This window comes from Cydia splendana, chromosome 1, assembly GCF_910591565.1.
Source record: "Cydia splendana chromosome 1, ilCydSple1.2, whole genome shotgun sequence".
In the NCBI taxonomy this organism is placed as follows: domain Eukaryota; kingdom Metazoa; phylum Arthropoda; class Insecta; order Lepidoptera; family Tortricidae; genus Cydia; species Cydia splendana.
Window position 1 is genome coordinate 3,458,283 of NC_085960.1, and position 13,329 is coordinate 3,471,611.

At 36.8% G+C, this 13,329-nt stretch overlaps 1 protein-coding gene across 2 annotated transcripts in view; it reads left to right on the top strand.

Annotated features, from left to right (window-relative positions):
* The window catches only part of LOC134789698 (fibroblast growth factor 22), a 373,859-nt gene that overhangs the window by 358,070 nt on the left and 2,460 nt on the right, over nucleotides 1-13,329 (top strand). The gene's annotated exons all lie outside the window — the stretch shown is intronic.

The following is a 13,329-nucleotide window of genomic DNA, read 5'->3' on the forward strand; positions in this document are numbered from 1 at the left end:
AAACCTACAGCTCGCAAGCCTCACATTATCTATGGAATTCAAAAATAATCGATTAAAAACACTGGCTACTTGAACAAAGGACAAAATAGGTTCGACAATATAAAGCGATTTTAGATAGTGATGGGAAAAGGATTAATAATACTGGCCACTACGACGGCGACAAAACAGAATTGCCTTGAATTAGGGAAAAAGAAAAAGTTTAGTCTTCAATTCGGACTAAAGGGTTTCGCCGCGCCACAGGCGCCGCTAAAACAGCCACAAAAAAGATACATATTGAGAACCACGTTTTTTACAATCGGTCAAAAACGAATGGGACAAAAAAGTGTAAAAACGGCCTCCAAAATAGACATAATTTATACTTGAATTAACGATCGCATTGTGAGTTTTCGTTGTAATTTTTATTTATGATTGTTTACCCTATTTTATGTTTTAATATGGCTATATTTATGGTTGTTTAATTTTTAAATATTTAAGTTAGGGGTTGGTTAATTTATTGGTCTATTAATATTGACATTTTGATACTGTTGTATAAATTATATTTTGATTAAGGTAACGGTCCATCTGGTGGTCGTCCGTAGACTCGTGGCTGGTGGATCGGTCACGGAATCCATAAATTGCCTTCTAAAAATGCCGCTTGTTCTTATTTCGTATCGTTAATTGGTCGAACGTTTGATAAAATCTGCTAACACGGGTTCGGGAAAATAACACAGTTTATAATTTAAGGATCACATGGAATTAAATTAGATACGCATTTTTATTGGGATTAAAATACCTACATTTGAATTAAATCTTAGCATTAAAATGAGACGTAAAAAAGGGAGGAGTTAATTAAGTTTGATTCCATTTTAACACGAACTTCCCAGCTTACGTATTAAAATTGAAGCGCAGTAAACTTTTGAAATTATTTTCATATCCTAGATTGAAATGGTGACAATATTAAAAAAGGTCTTAAGAGTCACAATAATAGTAGGAGTTGTTACTTTATGACGACCCTAGAAACCTTCCTACACGCAACCATCAAATAGGTGAAATATAATAATCCAATACTTTATAAATAAATATGGATGCCATTACATTTTATCTCCTTTTTATTGCTGGAATTTGGAAGGACGAAGGAAGCGACGACGGGCACGTAACTCGATATAGATTTATTAATTATTAAATAATGATATCGAATTTGAATATCGAATGGATGGGCTTTCGTTAGCATGTTTGATAATTTTAGAGTTGCTACTGTTATTTTATAAATGTATTGACATACAATTTAATTACCTACTGAAGCAGAAATTAGAAGTTTCCGTACCACTCATGTATTATTGATGTAATCGTACACAGGATGATATACAGGTTGTCCCATAAGTGACACGTCACAGTGACACTGGAGGTAGACCAGGCCAAGAGGAACCAAACCAACTTGACATGACCCCAGTAAAAGTGGCCCGGTTTTCGAGTTATTGCCAAATTAAGGTTTTTCATGAATTTTGACCATTTTTAACATTGTTAGTGCCAGTGTGCACTCGGAAAGGTCTTGAAGTTAGTTTTTTTTATGTGTACGGCATCATGAATAGTTAATTAAGATAACAAAATAGGTATTTTATCGATAAACAATGTAAAATGCAAAAAAGTACTGGTTTAATCTTGAATTAAATTCACAGCGAAACATTAATTTCGACTTTGACCACCTGTCGTAAAAAAAAAATACTAGAAAAGTAATGAGCAAATAACGTAGAAATCAAAAATGACCTTAATACGGCGGCGCATGTTCGAGGCAGCACGAAACATATCCGAAATTAATTTAAGGAAATTAACTTGAAGTTTTACAAGACGGTGCCAAGCGTGCATACGAGCCGGGGATAATCAATTCGAGCACCTATTCTAAAATGAAATTGATTAAACTTCAACTTGCAGTATTTTATTTTCTTTGAACCTTTATCAACTCAATGATATCCTTAAAAAGGGCATAACCATTTTCCATCTCTTTCTTTTTAAGCATTCGGCAAATACTGAATAGGCGTTTTTTTTTATTTCTGAATCCAGAATTAGATATCTCAACATAAATCGTTATTTTTACTAAAAGTAGCCACGGATTGCAGAGTTCCTAGTTTTCACTTATTTTTTATGAGGCTTTCGAAAGATGATAATAATTCCTATTTTATTGCTGGAAGGCACATGTGTTATACCATTTTTGAAACTGCATAACATGCTCAATATTTTGACGTTATTTGCTCATTACTTTTCTAGTAATTTTTTTTCACGACAGGTGGTCAAAGTCGAAATTAATGTTTCGCTGTGAATTTAACTCAAGATTAAACCAGTACTTTTTTGCATTTTACATTGTGTATCGATAAAATACCTATTCTGTTATCTTAATTAACTATTCATGATACCGTACACATAAAAGAAACTAACTTCGAGACCTTTCCGAGTGCACACTGGCACTAACAATGTTAAAAACGGTCAAAATTCATGAAAAACCTTAATTTGGCAATAACTCGAAAACCGTGCCACTTTTACTGGGGTCATGTTAAGTTGGTTTGGGTCCTCTTGGCTTGGTCTACCTCCAGTGTCACTGTGACGTGTCACTTATGGGACACCCTGTATGTACATATAGGTAAAGTAGGTAAGCTTGTTTTTATGTATGAAATAATCTTAATTGTAATACATATAGTCGTTTTGTTGTACCTTCTTGCTGTGTAACTTTATTTCTTATTTAACTATTTGTTTACTGTATGTTATTTCTATGTCTTTTTCTTCTTGTCTGTTACCTACCGTGATTCTCTTCACTTGATGGTCTCATCGGAAGATCAGCGCTGGAAGCTACCAGCAACATGCTGAGATGGGGCCATTTAGTGGCACTTTAATCTTACTTTGTGTTTTCTTTTATGTTATGTATTGTATCGATTGTTTGTGCTTACGAATAAATCTATTCTATTCTATTCTACCTAGAATTAGAGCCATCGCGAGGTTCGACTTATTTCTTGCTTCCTAACCTAAGAGACGATGGTTTTGGATTAAGGTTAAATTTATTTTCATTAAACAACAAAATGTATATACATAAGTATTATAATTGTAATTTCACTACAAAACTTTAGAAATGTTCACAAAAATGTACATATGCAGTTGAGGGAAACATTTAATAGAAATGAATGAAATCGAATAACATTGATACTTTGAGAATGCTTGATAGATGCATCCATTAACAAAAACAAATGTTGTGAGTTTTATTTTGTTTCATGCCAATTAAATTAAGTTTTAAAACAATACGCCTTTGAAACAACAGAATTATTAGGTAAACTCCGCGTTTTAAGTCCACTCAGTGTACTCACAACTAAGATTTTATAAAAAAAATAGTGCCATTTTACCAAAATTGAGATAACTCAGTAAAAAAAAGGCAATTTAACGCAATGACGTGTCAATAGATTTTCTGTTCTTCAGCAACCTAATATTAGAGGCTTTAAATTCCCATAAACTTAGAACGTTAGTGACGACACTGACACCATATCGGTCGTAAACATTTTATCTCTTCATTTCCTTTTATTTCCCTTTACACCTTTGTTCTAGCATCAAAAAACCACTAAAACCACAGATTCCCCTTTCTATTCTACCTGTCACCAAAAAACTGGCCATAAAGTTTTAATAGGTATCGCACGAAAATTGGTGATTTAAATTCGGAATCTGGAAAGAACAAAATCAAAACGTAGGTATTTCAAACTAAAACACTTCAATGAATTATTCAATAGTTTCGCTCATTCATACTCAAGCGACGACGTGCAAAAAGTTAAAGTTGAACAAAACCTATCATTAAATATATAATGGCGAACGAATAAATATTAGTTTTAAAATTTAATGGCCGTTAAAATGCTTAATTCTAGGCTAGGAGCATAACTCAGCTCATACAAACAGTGTTAAAAAAACATGCATTTGATCGTTTTCACATCGTTAGTCTTTGACTAGAGGCGCCGCGTTTGCATAAATTAACACCGGATTCACAGACGACAGCTCTAGCACAAATATCCGAAACCACAATCGGCCTGATTATCGAGAGCTTTGACGGAATCCCATCAAAATACTTGGAAGTGATGCAATTTGATCACATCCTTTTTTACCGAATCGTTTCTCGGAAATAAAATCGGACCATCGCAGCCCTACGCACGCCAAACGCCATTCATTGTTTTTTTTTTCACGTTTAGGAAACAAACTGCCAGGCCAGAGACACATTTTTTCTTTTTTTTAATCTGTAAATACAAAATGCTCGTTGTAAATCGGAGTGCTTTTAGCTAGAGTTAGGTCAATAATAAAAGTGGTTAAAGATTCAGTGCATTTTTTTTATGACTACGCCGCCATGGTAACATAAATATATCGTCGTTTAATTATTTGAGACTTTTAAACTCTTTAGACGGATTTAGCGACGATTGCAGCAGAAATTAAAATAAGAGGAATTTAAGTTACAATTTCGTTGCATCAATCCACAGAAAATCGTCTAGTACGAGAGTCTTCAAACAAATGAGGACGAACCGTTTCTCTATGGGCATATTTTTCACCATACAACTAATTGAGAAGTCGGTAAATCTGTCACGGCCCGAGAACAGTAATTGACATATTTATTACAGAATAAATAACCTACGAAGCGCGTAAATTAGAGTTCAAAGCTTAGAAAGCTTAGCATTTACTTACTCGATACGCTCTCCCTAATCTAATACATGTAAAATATTTACTGCGTATATTTTGTTGTCTTTGAAGGCTTCGTTTTATTTGCTTATGATCTGATCGTGGTTATGGGGAATTCAATGCTACAATATAGTGTTATTGTCGTTTAAAGGTTGATACCGTTTAAATAAATCAGTTTATATTTTGTTAGTAGATGATGGTTGTGTTTTTAGAAATCCGTTGCCAAAATGGTAAACATGGAACCCTTATAGTTTCGTCATGTCCGTCTGTCTGACCATAGGTCTGTCCGTGTGTCACAGCCATTTATGTTATATAATTTTATTATTGTAGAAATATCCTTCAGCAGAATAGAGCATTTTCATCCTTCTAAGAGGTTTTACGTTTTTGTATTGAAATCTCTTTGGTTATTCAGAATTTTCAAAATAATTTGTGTTAGAGTTTGTGCGGAAAGAGAAGAGTCGTGGGATATATGGGCCCAATACATTCCACTACTCTTCTCTTTCCGATCAGACTACTTAAATTAAAAAATTTAGAACGCCTAGCGTTCAAAATTTGGTCAACTTCTTAACAATCAATAGTTATTAGAAGTAAACTACTAAGTTTTATAAATTTGATTGTTAAGACTAGCGGTGAAAATACATATTAATTTGTATATATACAGTCGGTTGTGTTAAGTGTTTTTCTGATTGCCTCTTGTCAAACATGTCCCCAAGCGCCCTTATTTTCCCTACACTAGGATGTTTCCATTAAATCCCATCAAGGGCCTTGTAACCAACTTTATACCGCCATCTTAGAGACAGTAAAATTTAATTCCATCATTCCGAGTCCTTAACAAGGACAACCGATCGGCTAATATCGATTGTCCTTTCCATAAAGATGGACCGATAACGGCTAGAGATCTATCGATAATCGATATTTGACCCGGGAGGTTGGCACGATTGAAAATTGTATGGGATGCGAACTATAACGCATTTGATACTTGTACATGGTTTTAATAATGTTACATGATTTTAATAATATGTAGACCAATACAAATAAAACGGTACTAGTATGTTTCAATTTACGTTCATCGTGCTGTATTGAACTATCAGTAAATAAAATGAAAACAAACGAAAATAACTTAGAAGTAACACAAACGAAGACCGTCAATAATACCGCTAGTAAATACCGCTAAATAATAAACCTAAGTGTCTTGTTTAGTATTTCTTTGTAACTGTTTTGGTTTAATATGCAGTACCTATCTATTAAATTGTTGCTGTTCTTTACAATTGAATTCGAAAGGTTTAATTATATTCTCAGGCGATACTGAGTTTTCAAAGCAGTTCCAGGAGCAAGCGAGTTTTAGTCAAGCTCGCTTGTTTATTCAAGTACCAAGTTTTCTAGTCCTGTAGTTTGTTTTGCATGTTCTAAGAAATTGGTTAGAAAGTAGAATGCACATGTATCATTACGACGGGCACCTAAATGCAACGCCATTGCTATGATAATGTTGGTTCCCTGTAGTGACAAGGTGGGCGCTCCTTTAATGTAGTGGTATGACAGCTCCTGTATTTATGTATTGCGATTTAATTTTACTGTTTAATTGACTCCTCTTTTGAATTTAATCGCTGTAGCCAGATGACACTTGATCAGATAATGAAAAAGCGAAAAAGAAACTTGTATGGAGGGTCTAAGTCTAAGTTTTCAAAGTCGGGTAGCGACCCCTAAAATGTATTCAATAATTCTGAATTTAAATTACATTGGTTTTGAAGTGGTAGATTATACAATAAGCGTATGCCCCGTAAAAAAATATAACTTCGACGAAACAAGGAGCACCCTAATGTAGGTACATCGATATATAGTTTCATCGTTACCTACTTCATCAAAAACGCTAAAGCAAAGCATTAGATATCTATCGATATCTCAACCGTTTAACTACCACCCCTATCGACTCACACGGCTGGGCAGTCAAATTGGTTCAGTTTAACCGAACCGATAAGATAAGTGGCCAACTTTATTGACTAATATATTATGACACTTCACAGGCAGCTCCTACCGCGAGTGATCGTGTTGTTTTCCGAAACTAGTCGTTTATTCTCTTCTCTCTCTTATTTTAAAGACTGTACTTACCCAAAACGTCAATTTCCATAATGGCCACTGAAAAGACGCCAGTTTTTCTTTTCCGATCCGTTTTTGACCCATTTGTCACATAAAAATTTCTTCAAATAGACAATGTCAAGAAAATCGGTTTCTACTAAGGCCTCATTCCTAATAAGAGCTAGAATTAATTTCTTTATTAGAACAGAGTACAATGAACGGTTACCCCTAACCGTATCTAAAAGCAAACCTATGTTACCGCATGTCGCGATTACCATTGCAACCCAATTTGGAAGTCTATAATTACCGAGCCCCAATTACCCAGTCTACAATTAGCAACGGACAGTTATAAGTACGTATTAAGTAACTCCTACAATTATTGTAAGAAATTAATTTCGCTCGCGGTCTATGTTAACGTAGGGTTGGCGATGGAGGAAATTGGTAATTAATTTAAATCGATTATTTACATCGAGTTGCGCGGAACATGTTGCTAGACCAAAATGTTAACGGAGTGGTGGCCGCTTTCGGATAAAAGAAGCGCCTGGCGACCAATAATTCGTTGAGTGGACGAAATTTGGGGAATTGCGGGCCACTAAACTTCTGGACGAGATTAGCTCAGGACCGGGACAAGTGGGATGCCCCCACACTTAAGAGCGCTATTACATTTCGGCGTTGAGCGAGTTTAGGTATTTTACGCGCTGCGGCAGGCCGTGCGAGCTCAGTATGCCGATCCCTTCTACCACACTCGCACTACAATGATGGATTAAACATTCTTGATCCTTCGCGAAGCATATTGAAATCAACCATAACAACACTAACTGTACTTAACTTTTAAAGTTCTAAAACTGTTATTTGGTAAGTACGAAAATACTAAATGCAGTGCAAATGTACATAGGGGCTGTTCATAAATTACGTCATCTATTTTTGACGATTTTTGACCCCCCCCCCCCCCCCCTCAAATTATCCAAAAATCAAGCTTCGGATGAATCTGTTTCCTCCTACGTCATGTTACCGTCATGTCCAGACCCCCCCCCCCCCCACTCCTCCCATTTGAAACGACGTAATTTATGAATAGCCCCATACTCGTACTTATGAAGGTATATTACTCGAAAGAAATTATAGGTACCTACTCGCTTATTTACATGTTTCGTCATTGCATTTGGTACCTATAGGTTGTAAAGTTTGTATCAACGAGGGCTTAAAAACGAACTGGTACTGAGGATCTGATGATGATTAAGGTGGTGACGGATACCAATCAACCATGTAGTAACATAATTAGGCTCGTTTGATTCGTCTCAACAAGATCTTTGACACTGAAGATACACAGGGTCTGATGATGGAGCTGGAAGGTGGCCACGGGTACCAGTCTATCGTGTAACTAAACAACTTCGTGTTTGGGCTCATTTGATTCGTCTCAACAAGATCTTTGACACAAGACAGTACTCAGGGTCTGATGATGGAGCTGGAAGGTACCATTACCAATCAACCATGCAACTAAACCACATCGTGTTTAGGATCGTTTGATTCGTCTCAACAAGATCTTTGACACTAGGTGATACTCAGAGTCTGATGATGGAGCTGGAAGGTGGTCACCGGTACCAATCAACCATGCAACTAAACCACTTCGTGTTTAGGCTCGTTTTATTCGTTTCAACAAGATCTTTGACACAAGATAGTACTCAGGGTCTGATGTTGGAGCCGGAAGGTGGTCACCGGTACCAATCAACCATGCAACTAAACCACTTCGTGTTTAGGCACGTTTTATTCATCTCAACAAGATCTTTGACACAAGGTAGTACTCAGGGTCTGATGATGGAGCGCGAAGGTGGCGACGGGTACCTGTCTATCATCATCAGCTCCATCATCAGACCCTGAGTAGTATCTTGTGTCAAACATCTTATTGTGACGAATCAAACGAGCCCAAACACGAAGTGGTTCAGTTACATGGTAGACTGGTACCCGTGGCCACAGTCCAGCTCCATCATCAGACCCTGAGTACTAACTTGTGTCAAAGATCTTGTTGCGACGAATCGAACGAAGCCAAACACGAAGTGGTTTAGTTGCATGGTTGATTGGTACCGGTCACCACCTTCCGGCTCCATCATCAGACCCTGAGTATTATCTTGTGCCAAAGATCTTGTTGAGACGAATCAAACGAGCCCAAACACGAAGTGGTTTAGTTGCATGGTTGATTGGTACCGGTCACCACCTTCCGGATCCATCATCAGACCCTGAGTACTATCTTAAGTCAAAGATCTTGTTGAGACGAATAAAACGAGCCTAAACACGAAGTGGTTTAGTTGCATTGTTGATTGGTACTGGTGACCACCTTCCGGCTCCATCATCAGACCCTGAGTACTATCTTAAGTCAAAGATCTTGTTGAGCCGAATCAAACGAGCCCAAACACGAAGTGGTTTAGTTGCATGGTTGATTGGTACCGGTGACCACCTTCCGGCTCCATCATCAGACCCTGAGTACTATCTTGTGTCAAAGATCTTGTTGAGATGAATAAAACGAGCCTAAACACGAAGTGGTTTAGTTGCATGATTGATTGGTACCGGTGACCACCTTCCGGCTCCATCATCAGACCCTGAGTACTATCTTGAGTCAAATAAATACATATAGAATGTCAGGTCGTTTCAAATATTTTTAATCCTGTCCGGTAGTTTATTAAACTGTACCATTATAAATTATAATACTATAAAAACAGTGCTAGGATCAAAGTCTCTCGTTGCGGTTTACACGCACACAGTATAGCGTTTTACACGGCGCCCGCCGCACACAATAATAAAAAACCTCGTCGTCGCCGTTGAAAATGTGCGGAGCCGACCGACACACGTCCTGCCTCTACAAGCTCTGCCGCGGCACTGAGCTGGCGCAGCGCGCGTCATCGGTAATATAGAGTAGTTTTCAAAAAATTGCCAAAAAATTATAGTAGAATTTCATAAACACTAATGTATACCAACAGTATAAGCAAACGTTGCAGATTGCTTGAGTATGAAAATGACTCCGATATTAAGTAGATTTTCGTAGGAATTGACACTTGTTTCGGAGAGAAAATCGAGTTCGTTTTACTTTGATTTTCTCTTTCTCAAAGGTATGTAGGAAAAATATAGTTTGATATGCCTAAAGTACAGGGTATTAGTAATACAAAACAGCCAGGTTTAGCAGAGTAAAATTCTCAACATTTCCAAATAAGAGCTCGCCATTCAGTGCTTCACGGGGTTTTTCGGAAACGACCATCAGAAAAAAAATCATTACTAATTTAATAAGTCCTTTTTCTAATATTTACAACGATATTTATAAAGATAAGAAGACGCTTTTACTGGAACAAGTACTCATTGTTTCTAATAATGAGCGCAAAGTCCTGAATTTCGTCGACTAGTATCATCAATTTTGCATTATTTCGACTTTTCTTGTAAGAGCGCTCTACGCCTAACATGAATTGCCATAATATGAATTCGCATAACAGATTTGGCATAAAATAATTGTTCATAACATTGAACAGGCATAATAATAAAAAAAACATAACACTTATTGCGCATAATAAAGAATCCGCGTACTTGTATTATGCATAACATTATTAACTATAACTTTAACTGTCACAAAATGAATAAGCATAATTTTATAAAGCGAGCTAATTTGATGAATCAGGGCAAAACCAATAGATATATTCACATCACATCCTAATTAACTCCTCAGATCTAATTAAATAAATAAAACAATATGCTATACAATCAAAATTACATTAAAATAAATAAAACAATATTTATAGTCAAAATTACATTTGTCAGTAGGTACCTATAACGGGTAAAAAGAACCATACATATAAATTGGCAGAATGGAAAAAATCGTCAAAACTAAATTGAAATTGGCTGGAATTGCTTCCAAATACCGCTTTTTGGTGACGTAACAATCGTTTTTCTTCCTTTTATATTTATACCATTTAATAATTATGCTTATTACATTTAGCCCAAGTCATTGTTATGACAATTTACGTTATGCGCATTAACATTATGCGTACTCAGTTATGCGTAATAATGTTATGCGATTTAAAAGTTATGCGTAATCCTATGTTATGCCAATTTCAATTAGGAGTATTAAATTATGCGAATTAATATAATGCCTTACCAGAAGAGAGGCCTATGTTCAGCAGTGGCCAATAAAAGGCTGATATGATGATGAATTTAAATGCGCTTTTACTAATCGATTGTTTCCGAAGTGTTTAATCTCAACTGTGAAATATCCCTTGTAAATTTAAACAACCAACAAAACATAGTGTATGTAAAAGTACGTAAATGCTATTAACTTCCTATAACTTGAGTTTGTACGTTATATTAAACAATATTTCCCTGCGTGGTGCACAATAAAGAATTCATCTGGGTATCGGAAATAAGTAAAAGTACAACACAACATTAAAGTGGCATACGAATCATACGATAAAAGAGACATAGACCTTTAGTTTAATGTACAAACCGGACAAGTGCATAAAGCTCCAGCTGACAGACGAACAGACATAATAAACTAGCGAATACCAAGTTTGTAACAAAACAAAACTACCGTGCGGTGTTCCAGTCGCAGCCCTGCGTGCGATTATTAAATCGCAAGACGCAACTAATACGCCCCGCGGCTCTCCGCGGGTGGTACCTTCCGTATGACGTACCGCGTATAAATACCACCACCTATATAAATACTACTGACGTACTATTGGCCCGACGCCGTTGCTCAACCTACCACTTCCTTGACACCCTAAGCCTGCTAAACCTCGTATCTTGACACACTTCGGTTTTAGAAAATGGAACATAAGTAGTCAAGGTTAAGGTTTACACTTGAAGGAAGATGTTGAATGTCATACATACATATTGAAAGGATTTGTAGTGTTATTGTAAGGAAGATTATTTGAAGCTTATGTCAAGTGTAAGGTTTGTGGCATAGGTCAGGTTTAAGTATTGCATGGGAGTTAATGGGCTACTTTCTAGTCATTCTTGTCACTATTGTTATCTAATATTTATATGCGTATATGACAATTCAATACTAATACATTGTTTGCGATATAAAAGAGACATCTATAAGCTAACTTGTTTGAGCGGTTCCTATTGATAGTTTCAATGAATTTCAAATGTAAATAACATTTAGGTACTTACCTCTATCTACCAAGTCTACCGACCGATCATCAGACATTGTCCACCTAGCGAAGAATAGTCTATCTAGATTTTTTTTTCTTTTTTCAAGAACGTTATTACATTCTTTAATAACCAACATCCGGAAGCAGCAACAACATGACATGAGACTTGCACTTGCAAACGGGTCTAGTCCTAATTAAGATACTTACAAACTCCTACATAACTGTTTCCGTTGAAAAGTAACGGCGATCCCAAACAACCGCTCCCATACCTACAAACCTTTTGACCAAACCCGTCCCCATGCATTATTCATACCCCATTCTAGGCCAATATTGTAAGGCTAATTGTTAATCGACCAATCCTGTCCACGGAACTTCCTATAGGACAACCGGCACCGCGGCCATAAATCTATCTGGTTATTTCTACCCACCAAACAGCAATCATACTTCGAATTTAATGCCCTTCAATTGCCCATGTCCGCGACATAAGACAATTTAAGAGACATTAGCACCCAACGGCGATCGCTTATACATATTTATGAATAAACAGCCAATCTGTTTAGGGCCTAGAACAGGCTGGGTGGCGAGGAATTTTGCATGGAACGCTCTGATGAGCTTTTATGTTCGGGCGGGGCAATTAGAATTAATGGTTGCGGTTAATTTAGAACTCGTGCCGACATGGTAATAGTAAGTGCCCTCAAATGCGCTATTCAGCAGTGTTGGGCCTCAACGTAGTACTGGAGTCTGTGCGGACAGAGAATAAGAGTCGTGGAATGTATGGGGCCCAATACATTCCACGACTCTTCTCTTTCCAAACAGATTCTATCAATTTGCACTTACTCTGATGGTGTGAGAAAGGAAACAACATCCTCCGCAACTTACTTGGTTATACTTTCCGCCATGAAAGGAGTCAACACTGTTTCTGATATTATAATCATACCGTCATAGTGTCACAAGAAGGTTGATCACGAGCAAAAGGCCCGACTACACCATGCGGTAGTTGCGGTACACGATAGATATTTTCTCTCGGCTTGTGTTCATAATACCTATATGTGGTTTAATCATATGGGTATAAAATCTATTTCCAGCTACAAAAAGTTCGGCGAATAGTAGACTCGTGTCTATCAAAATGACGTTGATTGCTTACTTAGGAATGTTGAAAGCCGTAATGTGCCATAATTTAGTTTTATAGGCCTGTCATACCTCAATGCGAACCGGAAAGTAATTTTTAGTATTTTTACGATCTCGTTACAAACGAATAAAACTTCGTCTCGAGCTTTTAAAACATGACGACATCATTACCTACTCAAAATTATCTCATATAGTTAAGAGGTTTATTAACGAAAACTACAGTTGACGGATCTTCTCTAGGGGGTAATTGCACAAAAGATCCCTATGGACCGAAGTGTAACCGCAAGGTCCCCCGAAAACAATAAGATAAGATAACGAAAACTACATAGTACCT